Here is a 13,306-nt window from a genome sequence, read left to right as displayed (position 1 = left end):
ATAAAATATTTTAAGTAAAATACAATTAGTGTCATTCATTAATAAAATTGAATTATTGAAAGACATTTAAGATTTTTTTTGGGGGGGGCAATTAGGTCTAAATCAGGAAGGACACACAAATTACTGTGTTTTAAAGATCTTTAAAATAATTCCCTCTGTGTGCTTATTCCTTGGACTCATCATAAAGGTGTATTTGGTTCATTTTACTTTTGATTTCTAGAAATAGCTTTATAACTTTTATTTAGTTTGTTGTACAATTATTAAATTGTATATATCACTTTATAGTCAAAGCTAAAAAACACAATATGTTCAGAAAAGTCTGACTTCTTCCTTATTCCTTCCCTTCATAAATTATCAGAGGTAACATTTTTAAAATTGTTTTGCTTATCTTCCCACTTTTTGAAAAAATATAAGCAAATATGTAAATATGTCTATTTCCATCCATTATTTAAATAAGCGCTGATAGACCCTACCCATTTTCTTCCCCTTGTCTTTGTCAAGGTAATTAAACAAATGTGAGGGGTAGAGATAAAACACATGTTAATCTTCTTAAATGGTCTTCACCTTCCAAGGATTATCCAGATGAAAGTGATGATGTTATGAAAGAAGGAAACATAGAGCCCCAGACTTCCTAGAGTAAATTTTGTCACCCTTTCTCACGTAATTTCTCATGTATCACTGGACACCTGCATTCTCTTTCCACTAGCATGATGCCAGAATTATTATTATGGCTTCTCATTACAGAAGTGCATATCTCTCAGAGTCTCTGCTGGGAAAAGACTTGGGGGCGAGGGAGGAACCGGAAGGTTACTGTGTCTGTCTCAAGTGTCACCTTTGGGGACTCACTCCAAAGGCATGTGAGTGGCCTTTATGTTAAAGTGTCTAGGGGCTGCTGGGCTTGGAGAATGTCAACTTATGACAAAAGGTCCTTTCATTTCAGTTGTTAGATTTTAAAATTCAGCCCATCCAATAAAATGCATTTTAGGGAAGACAGCGTGAAAGCATTGAGAACTTGCCAGGAAAGTTTTAGGGGAAAGTAGCTGTGGGTAGGTGATAATAGGCAATAGGGAAACGAGATTCCAGGGGATGAAGAAAAACTTGGGAACTTTGCAGAACATAGCCACAGAGGAAAATAACAGGACACAAGGCGCAGGTGGTCAGTAATGAATAATAATAAAATAATGATTGTCATAGCAGACATCTAACGTAAAAGAAAGTAGCTGAGTTCATGATGGATCGTCCTTTTTTCTCAGCATTCTTAAGGTTCCACATATTGGTGCTTGTAGTATGAAAGAAGTATCCTGTACACATGTGACTTCCTGAGCACTCATTGGCTCTATCCTCAGTAACTGCTACATCATCAGAAACTTTAGATATTTATGGATGGTTCAAGTATATGCTGTTCTGTTTGTTCCAACCATTGTCTAGTGGTAACAACACAGTTCTTCAGTAACACAGAAGTAGTATCTCAAATAAGCAATTGACGAATGTTTTCAAGAAAAAAAAAATCCCCCTAATCACATTCTGTTTCAAAGTCATCTCTTAGTCATCTTATTGTTATACTGTGTTTGACTCTATTCACAGAGCTGTGAACATTTTTAAAATGCAGAAAAGTTACAAAATACATAATGCACCTGTCATTTCCCTTTAAAGTGGAGCAACACTGATTTCAAAGTAATCTAAGGAAAAGCATGGAACTTGGTTTCTAATGTTCTTTTCATCAATGAAACCAAGACCAATTATGTGATACAGAGAGGCCCGGAACTGATCAGCATACACAAATCCTAGGTCTGTATAATCATGCCAGAAACAGCAGGATCCCCTCAGCAATCAGAAGTACCTGGTGCCACCCTAACACCCCCCCGATTTCTGTATTATATGCCACAAACCCTCTAGATATATCTTATTCAAATTAAATTAAAATTAATTATAGCACATGTCATTTAGTCCTAAATATAAATACATAGGGTTATTTCAAACACATTTCCCCTAATAATATAATGGACCTAGAATGTCTTAAGAAACTGCGGTAAAACTGAATTTCAGTAGACAGATTATTTTTCGCAAGAAATATGCAGAACATTCATTTAATAATTCTGACTTTCTACATTGAGCACTTGCTGGAGAAACTTTGAATGTCATTAAATTAGACAGATAAATATACCCACCGTCAAAGGCTTCACACCCTGAGGTCATCAAGATGTAGAGCATTATATGGATGTTAAACATAACTTTTTAAATCTGAAGTTAAGCATAGAGAAATCCTTCACAAATCATTAACTCAGCTACAGAACAAGAAGCCAGAATATTACACATCTATGCGTCAATTTAGAGAAAAGATGAGGACCATTGTCCTGGCCAGAACCAGCTAAGATCAGTCGGTAATGATTGAAACTGATGTGTGCCGGTAACTACTAAATCAGAAGTAGAATACAGGAAGTTGCTCAAAAAAAAATGTCACAGCTTGATTAATCTCCAGTTCCACTGGGAGGAAAAACATGATTAATAGATGCATCTCACATGAATGATAAAACAGCATCTGAGTGATTAGGGTGTGACCTCTGGCTGCAATCTACAAGGTACAATGGCAATAGGAAGACAAAATCAGAAACAGGGGCATATTCTGAAATTGACTCGGCTTAAATCAGAAAGGGAGAAAGGAAGGAAACCCAATGCCAACTGCAAAGAGAGTTTAAATGAGAAAATATTTTGCAACTTAAAATTATTTTCATAGAAAATTGTAACTAGAATGCAAACCAGTAGAGGAATACTATCTAACTCTAGATTTGTGGTGAGGGGAGGCAAGGCGTGAAGAATTCCTGCTAACTTCATTCTCTTTCAAGATATGTGAACTTCCCTGGGATGCCTTACACAGTAACTTCCAAAAATCATGATCCTCTTGCATTCTTTTCTCCTATTTCCCACATCTTTCTATGAATTCGAGTAATCTGGTAAGGACCAGAGAGTAAAGCTCAGCTTTAATTAAACCTTATAAAAACCAAGAAATGGTGCAGAATGAAGGCACGCATCTGGGACAGTTAATTCACGTGTCCACCTGCCTGGGCTCAGGGGATGCCCAGATAGCCGTAGGACGCCACCTCTGGGTGTGTCCGCGCAGCTGCCTCCAGCAGAAATCAACAGGCCCCGGGAAATCCAAATCAGCCCTTTGGAACCTAAAGTGAAGTTTGCTTTCTTTCCCCAAATGCTATATTTCCATGGAGTCATTAAGTATTTGTATAGGTCTTCTGTCAATTCCATAGAATTTTTTCTTTATTTCTCATGGAAATAAACCAGCAAAAGAAAGAGAGAGAGAACACATTTCTTCTCCTTGTTCGGTGAGTGTTAGATGACCAGAGGAAACTCTGCCCCTCTCGGCTTGGGTCCGCTCCCAAACGACTGGTCTTTCCCTCCTATTCACTGCAGTCTTCTCAGTAACCCTCTGTCTGCTTCAATGTCCTTTGGATGACCCATAAAACACCCTGGACTTCAATGACCTTCACAGGCTTCTGTTCAACACTTCCTTGCCCACCACCTTGGTCCTTAATCATTTCCTGTCGTTGCACCGTCTCTGAGGTTGGAAAGGTTTATATTCTGCTCTTTGACCCTGGACCACTAGATCATCGCAGCTCCCTCACTCCCATCCTCCCACTCTTACTTACTTTTCAGCCTCAGTGGCTCCACTCTCCCCTCCAATCCTTCCATCTCAGTGGTGGTTAATTTTATGTGTCAACTTGGCTAGGTCACAGTACCCAGACATTTGGTCGAACATTATTCTAAATGTTTCTGTGAAGGTATTTTTTAGATGAGATTGACATTTAAATCAGTAGACTTTTGAGTAGGGCAATTACTCTCCAATATGTAGCTGGGCCCCATCAATCAGTTGAACACGTTAGTAGAAAAAAGACTGACCCCACCAGAAGAGGGAATTCTGCCAATAGACCACTTTGGATTCCAGCCAAAACTCTCCCTGAACTTCCAGTCTTCAGGCCTATCCTGCAGATTTTGAACTTGCCAACCCCCCACATCACGTGTGCTAATTCCTTAAAGTAAATCTGTGCACATCCTGTTGCTTCCATTTCTCTGGAGAACTTGGGCTAATACAATCTCCCATCAGCAGCCCCTTGATTTTCTCCCTTACATGGTGCTAACCCAATGGTGCTTTCCTTCCTCTGTGCTCCTGACAGCCCGTGCTGTCCCTTCCCTCACCTCCTCCCACCACAGTATCCCTGTAGACGGCAACGTGGGTCAAACTAAGAATCTGGGCAGCTGCCCACGGCTGGAGAGAACCAAATGCTCCGTTTGTGGTCTTCAGACTAAGATGGCCCCTCAGTGCTGTGCTGGGATTCTTTCCCTAGCTGGCTCCATTCTCACTTCTCCCTGTGTTCTCAGTAAGTAGGGGACCTTCTGTACATCAAGGGCCCTTTCTAAAGACAGAAATTCAAACCTGTCTTTACATTTTTCTTCTTCTTCTTTTTAAAAAGATATGCCTCTTTTCAAAACCCAGTGTGGTCTGGATCCCCTTGTTCTGTTACCTACTCTGCAATCACCTTCATATTCAACCTCTGGAGCTCCAAGGGTTTAACTGCTCAAGTTATCCTGCTCTAGTCCCTCAACTTACAAGCCCTCTATTGCTCTATGCATCACTCGTCGCTGTCTCTTTATCACCATGCCATTCCCCTTCTATACCCGAACTACTGGGAAGAGTCTGTCATTTCCTCTCCCATCCTCATCATGTTTCCTTTCCAAAACCACTGTGTTCAGCCAGCCCTTTACTCGCACCTGTTTCACCTGTTGGCTGAACTGCTGATAACCTCAGATCTATTGTTAGCTTTGCATGAGGCGTTTTTGTTTTTTTTTGTTTTTTTTTTTTGCATTTAATTTTGCAATGCTTCTTTCTTTCCTTCCTTCTTTCCTCCCTCCCTCCTTCTCTATTTTCTTCCCCTCTCCTACTCATATTCATTTTCATTTCCTTTTACATTTGACTTTCACATAAATTCTTTACAGAATGTATTATTGCTGTGCCCACTTTGCAGAGAAGGTAAAAGCAACTTGCCCAAAATCACACAGCTTGGGAGAGATGATGCCTGCATCCAAAGGCTTGCAATCTGATGACAGAGATGACATCCTTCACTGCCACCCACAGACTCTATCTCTTCCTCTTTCTGTATGTTATAGCTCCAGTGCTTTGAACTGGATTGATTTGATATTCCAACTATTCAACCGACTCTTGGCCCAGACACGAGAAATAGGGCCATTGTTTTCAGAAAGCACTGTAACACAGTGTGCCAATGGTGTTTGCTACCCTTGCCCCAGATTATCAGGCCCAGTCATGTTTACTCTGTTTCCAGTCCAGAAGCCTGGGGATGACGAGCTTCACTGGGAGAGAAGAGAGGAGAGGACACTTCTCAGGGATTCTCCCTGGAGTGGAGGTAACTGAGAGCCATTGTTCTGTGGTGTGGCCCACCACAAAAAAAAATCACACAGGTTTCCCACGTGACGAATGCCTCCATGTGAAGCTCAGTGCAATGTTCAAAGTAGGGTGAGACAGAAGGAATATATCTTCATGAACATGCCTGTTCTAATCACACAAAATGTAGTTCCTTATTGGTGGAAATGTCTTTTTTTAAAAAACTGTGCTATAAGCAAGTACCTGTATATACAGTGTATCCATAAAGTCATGGTGTACTTTTGACCAGTCACAGGAAAGCAACAAAAGACGATAGAAATGTGAAATCTGCACCAAATAAAGGAAAACTCTCCCAGTTTCTGTAGGATGATGTGGCAGCATGTGCGCATGCGCAGATGATGACGTAACACCGTGTATATATACAGCAGAGCAGCCCATGGCCATGCCAGTCGAGATGTGGACGGTACAGAGGAAAGTTAAGTGTGTTCTCTGGCTCGCTAAATTCGAATCCGTGACCAAAGTGCAATGTGAATATCGGTGCATTTATAACGAAGCACCACCACATAAGATTAACATTACTCGGTGGGATAAGCAGTTGAAGGAAACCAGCAGTTTGGTGGAGAAACCCCCAAACTGGTTCTGGTAGGCCATCAGTCATGGATGAGTCTGTAGAGGCTATACGGGATAGCTACCTAAGGAGCCCTTAAAAATCTGTGTGTGAGACCACATCGAACTGCACTGAATAGGTATGAAACTGGGAGAGTTTTCCTTTTATTTGGTGCAGATTTCACATTTCTATCGTCTTTTATTGCTTTCCTATGACTGGTGAAAACTGCACCATGACTTTACGAACACACTGTAAATTACTCAGCTCAGACAGATTAAATATTGAAAGGCTAAGAATTTAAAAGTGCAAACTAGGAGCCCTGGCCAGTTGGCTCAGTGGTAAAGCATCAGCCTGGTGTGCAGGAGTCCCGGGTTCGATTCCCGGCCAGGCACACAGGAGAAGCGCCCATCTGCTTCTCCACCCTTCGCCCTCTCCTTCCTCTCTGTCTCTCTCTTCCCCTCCCGCAGCCAAGGCTCCATTGGAGCAAAGTTGGCCCGGGCGCTGGGGATGGCTCCATGGCCTCTGCCTCAGGCACTAGAATGGCTCTGGTTGCAACAGAGCGACACCCCCGATGGGCGGAGCATCACCCCCTGGTGGGCGTGCCAGGTGGATCCCGGTCCCGCTCCTGCGGGAGTCTGTCTGACTGTCTCTCCCCGTTTCCAACTTCAGAAAAAATACAAAAAAATAAATAAATAAAAAATAAAAGTGCAAACTAGGAAAGTGGAAGTAGCCCATATGGAAATTCAGTGTTGTATGCACGTATCCAAAGGGTTTGATTTTATGGATTAAAGGAGACTGGATAAACCAATTCCTTTCCAAGTTAGAGATGTTTCAGTATTTACTTATTATTTTTTGGCATACAGATTTTTAAAGAGATAACAAATATCACTGTGAACTTAACTAATTCCCATGTTTATTCTGATGTAAGACTAGAAAAGCTATTTCCAAAGTGGCACAGTAAAAAAAAAAGGTTTTTTTTTAACCTTTTGTTATTTTAGGTGAAAAAGATGGAACCGCTATTACCATAATAGCTTTGTAGCTCTTGGGACAATTTCCTACAACTTTCCACAAACTTGCTAAAATAAATACAAGCTATTCCCTGAAACTGATATTCCCCAGCCCACCCCCAACTCATGATTACTCTGACATCGTGTAATAAAGCCATTGCTCCCTCAGGATCTCTTTGCACTGCTCCAGCAATTTTTCTCTTCTCTCTCCTGTATTGAAAAAGAACCCTATTATTAAGTACTTAAAATGTTGAAGGCTCCAGAAGGAAGACAACCTTTCAGTATGAGAGATTAATAATAACAATAAGAAACGGAGAACGGAAGACAGGAGTTCAAAGCCAAATAAAATTTTCATTTGCAGACTAGAAATCAAACATGATTTCTTTTGAACTGCATCCCTCTGATTTACAGACGCAACTCTGCAGAATAGTTCCTGGTATTTTTGCCTCGTGTTTTCTCTCCTCCTTTCAGATTAACGGCTCTTTCTGGACAAATGCCCTCCCTCTTGAATCGTTTCAATAGCATGGCTCTTCTCAATCACCCAAAGGATTACTCTTTGTGAACATTTCTGAAAGGAGGAAGATGTAGATAACAATATGGAGAGAAAATCTTAGACAATGCTAACTTAAAGAGTTGTGAGTGTAAAGGCAATTGGGAATATGGATGAATAAGCTATATGGTTCAGGTCCTGGCTGTTATGACTAAGAGTTTTTCTTCCACGATTTATATAAAATATCAGATTCATGCTTTCATCTCAGTACATACACAGACTTCTGCATTGTAAACCAGCAACACATCACCAGATTATTGTATTTTAGATTTGAAGTAAGTAATTATAAAAGTGTTTCCTTTTACCATTATGGCATTATTAATATCTATTCTAAACCACAATAGCCAAAAAGCATGATATCCTACCTCCTAGGAATTCACAGCCTTAACTAGGAAATGATTATACTTTTTGATGGAGACAGTATACATACTATGCATTTGAGCCAGTAATATTTGGGTATTTATTTACGTCAAGTATAGAATCTGGACTAAAGCAAAACATATAAGTAGAATGAAAGAAAATGAAAAATATATGAATGAGTTTGAAGTTCATTTGATCAAAGTTATATATAACAAACCATGAAAAGTAATCCACAAAAGGACTGCCTGGAACTAACACTATTGCAGATGTTATTGGAAATAAGACCCTAGATGACCGTTAGTGAGTATTGGAACAGCGATGGGGCAGGAGGGACTGGAGCATAAGTGGCTGGAAGGCCCTGAGTTGGAAGCGATGCACTGAGGAATATCTGGCAAGCCTGTCTCAGATAAATGAAGAGCATGACCCAGAGGAAGCCTGTGGAAGTAGAAGAAAGCTGGCTGAGGATCCTAAAAGCGACACGATCAAGCATCTGAAATTGGAGCTGTGGTACACAAGGAAGCCATCAATAAAATGTGCGGGGTTTGGAGCTGGACAGAGTCCTCAGGTCGGCCAGCCAAGCAAAACATTTCAATAAAATATACATAGTAGCGTGCTGTTTTTTTGTACACCAATGCATGTAAAAACCCCATCCCAGAAGCAACAACAGGTGTATATGAATTCACAAAAAAAAAAACAAAAAAACTCCTCTACCTGGCTCTCTGCAGTGAGCCTTGGCACTCTTCTGCAAATGTTTGACGAGGAATAAAGCAAATGCTATCTTTCCCACATAGAAAGCAAAACTATACTTTGAACTGCAGTACATATTTTGATAAACAGCAAAGGACTGAATCCATAATTTATTAAAGATAGCATCATTCTACTGCCTTCGAGTAGATAGTGTGAAAAAAAAAACCCAAAAAACAAGAAATGACACTAAAGCAGTGATTTCATCTTCACCATGGCTTCTCTTCTTTCAGGACAGTGAAACGCCGTTTGCTGCTAGCTTTGCATATTCGTGAATATCAGCAGAAGGGAAGAGAGCTACATATAAAGTTTTATAAATGTGGCACCAGTTACATAAACCTAGGGGGGACTTACTATCTTAAATCTCAATTTCTTCAGTATCGAAATGTATTGATCTCTTTTCTTTGTGATTGATGGGGAAGAATGCAATTTTACTAGAAAGGAATGAGATCACTCAATTAGTACCTGGATTCTACCTGCACCCCATCCTGTTGAGTTAAAAAAAAAGCAGCAGCAGCAGTTCACAGAGGGGCGTTGTCCTTAGTAACAGGCCTCCTTGGGCCTGTACTGGTCCTTTTCTTATGTCACTGAGAACCATGAGTCTTTGTTTCCCCGCTCTGTTCTGGGACTCAGGAGGGCTGAGTGGGGTGAACGAGGCTCCTGTGTTGGCAAGCTTCCATGTGGGCGCTAGGGAGAGACTGGGGGGGCGAAAGGAAAGGGAGGAGGCAGGAGATTCCTCCCTCTTTTCTCTGCCTCAAGCAGCCTCTCGAGGGTGGCTGTCTTTTACGAGGCTACACCCAATGGGCAGCCCTCTGCTTCCACAATCCTCTAATGGGCAGCCCCGGACGTGGTTGTAGGACTAGCTGGACAACGTCAACCTCTAAGCTCTGGAAGCACCACCTTCTCAGGATCCCTCCAGCTCTTGGAGTTACAGCGTCTTCTTGCTGTTGCTAAGCTCTGAGCTGCCTCCCCCGTCTCAGTGGACTGCTCAGCTGTCCATCACCTGCAACCAATTTCCTCTGACCACTGCCCAGTTTCAGATGCTCGGGGTAACCTCTGCTTTTCTGACTGGGCACTGACTCAGAGATCAACTTAGTATCAGAACGAAGATGTTTTTCTATTCGGTCATAATATGATCAAAGAACACCCAACCACTGTATAAATAGATAGATATAAACTACCAATAAAATAAATATATTAAAAATAATATGATGCTTCATCCTGACAACTCTCATAGACTTTCTATTAGCAATAAGTCATACAAGATAATGTCATATAAGAAGTAGAAAATAGCTATTAACCATTTTTCTTAAAAATTCAATAATTAGATTACTTCCCCCCCATCCTCCTATTATCTTTTCTTTCTGATCCCATTTGAAACCTCATATAAACCTGATGTTTACCTGTGCTTTTATTAAACAAACATGCATTCATCTATTCACAGCCCCCACCTCTTTGTGTCACTCTTTATGATTCATTCTTTGGTATCAAATGAGAGCTCACTGCAAGTTCACTCCAGAAACAGCCAGTATATTCTTATATCATGTTTTTTGATGGCCATAAATCATCCCATTGTGGGGAGGTACTGCAATTCCCTTAAGCACAGGAGCTACTGCTGATGAACTGGGTCAATGCTGTTTTGCTGTTACAGGCAGTGAACGTCCCTGCATGTTTCTTTTGCACAGTGCAAGTGAACCTGTGGGATAAACCCCTTCAGTTGTTTGAGTTGCTTTTTGGTGTTGATTATATATTTGGACAGATTTCAAGCATTAACCACCATTGTTTTGGACTGAGCTCCTTCAATACTAAAAACACTCCTTCCTTACCTTCTGGCAAGTTCGAGTTCGCACCTACGTCTTCTCCCCCGAGCTTCTCCCCCGGAGCGGGGTTGACAACACCCTTTCCCCCACGCCCCATGGCAGTGTTTTCCTGTCTTAAATCATCGTGTTCTCTTTTAAAATGTTGATTTCATAACACATAATACTTGAACATATAGCACAGGGAATACTTTTAAGCTAGATTCTCAGGGGAAATTATGTCTTAAATAACACTGTAATGTAGTTCCAACATTCACATTTGTTTCAATCTTTCAGAGAGTGTAACCTGACCCTTGTTTTAATTTGCATTCCTTCAATACTGAAAACACAATTTTACATATTTAAATATCATGTTTTTCTTTCTATGAACTGCCGGTATATATTTTGCCTCTTTAAACTAAATAATGCTCAATTTCTGTTATTAATTTTAAAAACTGTTTTGTATATGTACAAACAGAATTTTCTGCGGTGATGGATGTGTTCTAGAATTGCACTAATACAGTAACCAGTAGCGGACTACCAGTACTGAGCACTTAAAATGTGGGTAGTCTGACAGGGAAACTTTATTTTTAATTTTCTTTCATTTTAATGAATAAAATTTTAAATTTAAATAGCCTTATATAGCTAGTGGCTACCATATTGAATAGCATAGCTTTAAATACTGAAGAAATTAGGTCTTTTTCACTGGAAGGAGTTAGTTAACATCGGGTTTATAGTTTATTTCTTGCGTAGCTTAGATCTTTAGCCAAATCTTCTTGCAACATACACTCAAGTAACGTATACTGGATCTAAGATGAATTGGCATCTAGGGGATTGTTTTGTACTGAATTAAGAATTGATTATCAAGTTTGTTTATTGAATAATGCAATGGTTCCAATATTTTGAATCACTTTAGGACCATTTCTTTTCATCCCAAATATTATTTAATTGATATTGATACTGCCTGGGCATCAGAATTCCAATGTGCAGTAAAATTTGGGAACCACAGACATAACCTGTAATCAGGGTTTTGGTAACCTGGGATTGGCGAGATGCAGGTACACCAGAGAACACTGGCAAGTGAGGCAAGGAGTTACATCATTAGCAAGGCAGAAAAACCAGAGGGCCCCTAGAGCCGACGTCTTTACTGATCTGTGCCCACTCAGCCTGGTCCATGGTGACCATGTTTATCCCAACTCAAGGCACTGGCATACTTAGAAGCTGCTCTGCATAACTGAGTATCTACTATGCTGTTGCTGTACATGCTCTGCTGTCACCTATCCTTTGTCCCTTTTTAAATCTAAGTAAGCTTGCTATTCAGTCATAGTCAGTCTGAATACCAACCTTTACCTGTGACCAATGCTGGTGAATCAAAGTAGGCATTGCTATCACATAGGCTAAAAATATTTTTCAATTTATGCTCCTCCTTTTAATGTTGTTATGCTATTTTTTTTTCATGCAACTTTCCCAATATTATCTAATTTTTCATCTTTTCCTTTATGGCATCTGGGTTTGGTTCTCTGGCTTAGAAAGACATGCCCCTTCCAATGTTATATGTTTATATACTGCCCTGTGTTTTCTTATAATATTTATTTCTGTGTCTGTATTGTTTTTGAATAGTCAATTCATCTAAAATCTATTTAGACATAAAAATGTTATTTACTTTTCTAGAAGCTGTAGCTTACCAAGTTCCATACTGACTAATTTCCATTTCCTCACATATTTTCAATGCTATAATCTATCTCAGGCAAATCCCTAAATGTACTGAGCTTAAGTAATAGATATTCTATTTTGTTCCTTCGACTATATTTTAATGTGCCAGTATTGTATTTTAATTAATACAGATTTATAAAATTCTCTTAACAGGTAGGTTATCCATCTCATTGTTATTTTTGCTAACTAACTTATCTAGTTTCTCATATACACTGTTTATATGGAAAATTCACAATGATTCCACTTTTATGGGTTATTTTAGGCAGAATGAGTAGCTTTATAATATTGTTTCCTATCTCAAAACAGATCTGTCCTTGCATTTAATCAAGTCTTCTTTTATATCCTTCAGTAATATTCTAAATAGTATTTTTATATATCTTGTACATTTTCTCTTGTTTTTTCCCTTTATATTTATTCATTTTCAGTTCTATTATAAGTAGAGTATGTATTCCGTTTATATTGTCTACCTAGTTATTCATATGTAGGAAAAAGGATTGCTGATTTAAAAAATTCATCTTCCTGTTATGCACATTATTGAATTATCTTTTTTAAAAAAATAGAAAGATTCTCTTACATTTTTAAGGACTATATCCTATCAATGCCAAGTCTTATCTCCTCCCTTCTAGCTTTATATATTCTTCTATCCTCTTCTGTGATTGAAATATGTAGGGTAAGTTTGGAAATTGAAATGTTAAACTAGGAAAGTGAGCCTAGTGCTCATTTTCTAGAACACCTAGTTGCCGAGGTCTTAAAGAATAAAGAAACATTTCAAAAGGATAGAACTGCTTCCAAGAGAGAACTCCAAATATAGCCTCCTGGCACTGCGGAATGAGAAGAGCCAGAAGCAGACATCTATGACATCACATCACAGCAATGACAAGAGGACTAGAGAGAAGGGGGTGATGTTGTTGTCACTGAACTGTCACATGGTAAGAATGAGAGACACAAGTTGTAAAAAGTTTTAAAAACATGTTATCCTCTGGTGGATGTTTTGAGAATGATCGTGAATTTGAGTATGTACTCTGACAAGGACGCCAAATCAAATCTTCTGCTAACTTTTGGTCACTCTCTTCAAATAATTTTAAACTGGCTTGCTTAGAGACAGATCAAGTTGAAGAATGT

The 13,306-nt window shown here is 39.5% G+C and overlaps 1 protein-coding gene across 2 annotated transcripts in view; it reads right to left on the bottom strand.

The window, feature by feature from the left end:
- Positions 1–13,306, bottom strand: part of CNTNAP4 (contactin associated protein family member 4) — a 313,756-nt gene that overhangs the window by 166,537 nt on the left and 133,913 nt on the right. The window lies entirely within an intron of this gene.

Source organism: Saccopteryx leptura, chromosome 9, assembly GCF_036850995.1.
Source record: "Saccopteryx leptura isolate mSacLep1 chromosome 9, mSacLep1_pri_phased_curated, whole genome shotgun sequence".
Lineage (NCBI taxonomy): Eukaryota > Metazoa > Chordata > Mammalia > Chiroptera > Emballonuridae > Saccopteryx > Saccopteryx leptura.
The sequence above is the reverse complement of the archived record's forward strand: the minus strand, read 5'-3'. Positions and strand labels throughout refer to the sequence as shown.